We start from the raw sequence: 4,536 nt of genomic DNA, 5'->3' as shown, positions 1-4,536 counted from the left end.
GGCTCGGAGCTTTGGTGGGTTCGGTTCTTGAGACGGGCCCCTCAGCAGCTTCAGTGGTGGCCAGAGCAGCTGGGTTACCTTCGGTCAAAGTGTTGGTATCTGACATCTCCTCCCTTCCTAAAGGTCATTCAGCTACCTAGGATAGGGGGGGGGTGGATAGATCAGAGAGTGGAGTTCTCGGGGCTCCCGAACCAGTGCTTCATTTGTAGGCAGGTCGGCCATCTGGCCAAGGCCTGCCCTCGTAGGAGACCTCGGCCCTCACCACAGCAGCAGGCCACGGATGGCCCGCCCACAGATTCGGCCCGGCAGGCTGCCTCAGGGACACCTGCTCAGGCCACAGAGACCTCGGAGTGGCAGCCAGGACAGGGGCGCCGTCGAGGGAGACAGCCTCAGCAGCGCGCCCAGATACCGCTGCAGCAGCAGCCACAGTCTCAGCCTCACTGGGTTCCCGTGAGGAACAGATTTGCTCCCCTTCAGGAGGAGACCCCTGCAGCGACCGAGGACCAGGAGATGCCAGCTCCCCCTCCTTCTCCTCCCCCACACCCACCCCATCCCACCGCCTCGCGTCCACCATCGCCTCCTCCCGCCCCCGCTCCGGTTTCGGCAGCGGCTCCCTCTCCTCCTCCCTCGCCTCCCCCTCCTCCCCCTCCGCCCGCCTCGCCTTCCCGGGAGGCCCTGGCAGTTCCCTGGCGCTCACCTGCAGTCCGGAGGGCGCTGAGCACTGACCTCGCTCGAGCATCACAGAGGAGACCTATGCCGATTAGGGCCTCACGGATTTCATCTATCCGCAGTCGGCTGAGTCGCCTCGGCATTCGTCAGCGCTCGGAGGCGTTTGATTATACCTTTACACGGCTTTTTGGAGCCGAGGGCCCCCATGAGCCAGCACCCATCCGAGTGCATGTAGTGATACCTCCGGCCCGCGGGGAGGAGGCACTAGACTCAGCGGTGGCCTTCTCATTCCCTCTTTGTGGACCTTGTGACCGGGAGTGGACTCTAGAGCTCGCTCTCAGCACGTTGAAGACTCAGGCAGTGGAGTTTTCTCATCACATGAGCGATTTGGAGGTTACAGATGTGATAGGCCGACTTTGGGAGTTGGCTCATTTTTTCTTGGATCCCGGGAGTGTGGATACATCCGGGATTCGGCATTTGGTCGTGCGCATAGTTGCAGATTTGGCACGCGACCCAGGATATGTGAGTATACACGAGGTTACTATGTCAGAGCAGGAGGCAGTCGCCATGGGTCACAGCCACTGGCGCCTGATCCGGGATTCTTGCAGTACACCGGGTGGGCAGACTCGCAGCCGTTCGGATGGGGACTACTCTCCATCCAAGCCGCTTGCGAAGGCTCGCCGCACGGCTGAGACAGCATCCACCTCAGTAGGACATCCATGAGGATCATCTCATGGAATGTACAGGGCCTTGGCGGAGCACACTTTATACGTTATCGAGGCTGCTTGAGGCAGGAGCTACAGAGATGCCTGGTTGGTGGCAGCATAGACATTCTGATGATGCAGGAGCACCACTTGGGTGAGAGCAGGATCCGGAGATATGGTTCGGTGATGCCTGGTAGATGGGACACTTTCTGGTCTGCAGGGTTTGGTCCTTTGGGTGGACAGGGAGGAGTATGCATGGTTATTGCAGATGCATGGCGGCAGGCCATTGTGGATCGAGGGATCATTGTGCCTGGCAGAGCACAGTATGTCATTCTGAGGATGCATGATGAGCTATTGGGTGTGCTCAACATCTATGCGCCCAATCATGCTAGTGCCAGAGCAGAGTTTTGGACTCAGGTTACAGATGCATTGCCAGAGGCCGCACATTGGTGTGTTGGGGGAGACTTCAACATGCTTGAGGACCCGGCAGATAGGGTGGGAGGCAGTCATGTTACAGTGCACGGTACGGAGCTTGCAGCTTGGGACCGGTTTTGCATGTCACTGAGGATCACTGATGCATGGCAGCATGGGGCTTTCTCCCGGTCTCAGGATGTTCTTAGTTTCTCTCGGTCGGATCGCCGACAGGGAGGGACTAATCTATCTCGGATTGATCGCTTTTATGTGGGCGATTGGTTGGGGGAGCGAGGGGGCTCCGTCGGCATTCTTGCTGGCACCTCATTTTCAGATCATGCGCCAGTTATATTGACTTTGGAGGAGGGGACTCGGGAGCCCAGCTTGCAGTTGAGGATCCCAGAGCGGGTACTTGCAGACCCCAGTCTCGCTGAGGACATTGAGAGGATATGGCAGGATAGTCAGTGCTCTGACCAGGATGCAGCGGGCCAGTGTGCCCAGGGACTCATTGATCTTAGCTCTTTTCTGCACGCTGCAGCTTTGACACGACTGGGAGAGATTCGAGAGCGGGAGCAACGGCTGAGACGTAGCCTTGCTTCGCTACAGCGCCTTCAGGAGCAGCAGCCAGCATGTGAGTGGGTGGCGTCCCAGCTGAGCCAGGCCCGCCAGGAGGTTAGAGAGGCAGAGGAGCAGAGACATGAGTTTTACTATCGTCGTCAGGCCTCTCAGTGGACGCAGCTTGGTGATAGAGTGACTGGGGAGTTTTTTGAGATCACTGGACCACGTCATGCGCGAGCAGGGGTTCGCCAGCTTGGTAGACCGGATGGATCGATAGCTACTGAGCTCGGGGAGATCAGAGACATTGCCACTGCTTTTTATAGTGACTTGCTTTCAGCGGAGCCAGCCACAGAGGATCGGGATGTATGCAGACAGACTGTGTGGGCCCATGTGCAGAGGAGGGTCACAGACCATATGCGCACAGTTTTAGGTGCGCCTCTGTCAGAGACTGAGCTTGCCGAGGCCTTGAGGGTCCTGCCGCGACATAGTTGCCCAGGGGAGGACGGACTGACGCCGGCCTTCTTTATGCGCTACTGGGACCTTTTGGGGCCAGGCCTCCGCAGGGGCTTTCAGCATGTTTTGGACACTGGGGTGATGCCGCAGAGCTTTTCAGAGGGCTTGATCTATCTTATCCCCAAGGGGGAGGGAGTATCAGATGATATTCGGCATTGGAGGCCTATTACGATCCTCAATACTGTCTACAAGGTCTTGGCAAAGGCCTTGAGTTTGAGGATCCAGCCCTTCCTGGGGGAGTTGATTCATGCTACTCAGACAGGATTTGTCAAGGAGCGCAGTATCCTTGACAACATCTTTACTTTCTGGGAGGCGACGGCCCGAGCCAGGTTTCTTGGTGAGGACTTGGTCGTGATGCTTCTCGATTTTGAGAAGGCATACGATAGAGTCGATTGGGGATTCTTAGAGGGCACTATGCTACGCCTGGGCTTTGAGCCAGGATGGATCAGAGGGGTGGCAGCTTTGTATTCCACAGCTCGCAGCCAGGTGCTGATTGCAGGAGGTCGGGGGCCGAGTTTTGAGCTGACCAGATCAGTCCGTCAGGGGTGTCCTCTCGCTCCTTTCCTTTTTCTCTTCTTTGCGGAGGCTATGAGTATGTATTTGTCGGCAGAGGAGGTTGGTTTGAGAGGACTTCAGCTCCCAGTCCGGGGGGAGGATTTGCTTGATGCTGAGTTTGCAGACGACACGGGCTTATTTTTGCATGGCCAAGAGGCCAATCTTATTCGGGCAGAGCAGTCGCTCCAGGTTTTTAGTGCAGCTTCGGGAGCATTGATCAATTGGCGCAAGACAGTGGCCTTTTGGATCAGTAGTGCTCCCACTCCGGCATGGAGTCCGGACCCCGGTTTTAGATGGATTCCTCCCGGCACAGCAGTGCGGTATTTGGGATGCCAGATCGGCCTCGATTTGTCACCTGAGCAGCAGATTGCCCCGCTTCTTCTGAGCATTCGGAAGAAGCTATTGTATTGGAGTACAGCTCGACTATCCTTGGCTGGTAGGGTGGTGGTGGCAAATCAGGTGCTGTTAGCGACTATGTGGTACATTACGTCTTGCTGGATTTTCTCGAGCTCTTGCATCAGCCAGGTACAGAGGCTGATCAGGAACTTTCTGTGGTCTGGGCGGGACGGTCAGCCAGCTCAGGCAAAGGTTGCATGGGCAGTTATTACACTTCCGCTGGCTCAGGGCGGTTTGGGCATTATAGATCCAGTCGATCAGAGTAGAGCCTTATTGGGGAAGCTTATTGTTCAGGGGTTGCTTCCAGGCGCTGAGCCTTGGAAAGAGCTCCTCTTGCAGCGACTGCAGGCCCGGGCGCCTCCTGCAGGGGGTACTTGGGCACCAGAGATTCGCTGGATCTTCATAGAGATGAGGAGGACAGGCCTCAGTAGAGGATGGGAGGACAGATTTGCTTTGAGTATCCTGAGAGCTTGGGAGCTGCTGAGACCGGGGCTCTCTCAGCGGCCTCCTTCTTGTGTTGAGGAGCGGGCCAGGCAGCCGCTCATCTGGAGCCCAGCGGTTCGTACAGAGCAGGGTCATATGCTGGGTTCTCGGCCTCGTCTAGCCTGGGGACCTTTAGCGGCAGGCCCAGCTCGTAGTTTTGGAGACTGGCAGGCTTTCTGCAGTCTACCAGAGGAGACCCAGGTGGAGAGGCTGAGTCACTTCAGAGGGGGTTTGATTATGAGGGATG

Source organism: Cibotium barometz, chromosome 40 (assembly GCF_041138505.1).
Source record: "Cibotium barometz isolate CiBa-2024 chromosome 40, ASM4113850v1, whole genome shotgun sequence".
Lineage (NCBI taxonomy): Eukaryota > Viridiplantae > Streptophyta > Polypodiopsida > Cyatheales > Cibotiaceae > Cibotium > Cibotium barometz.
Note: the sequence above shows the minus strand (reverse complement) of the source record.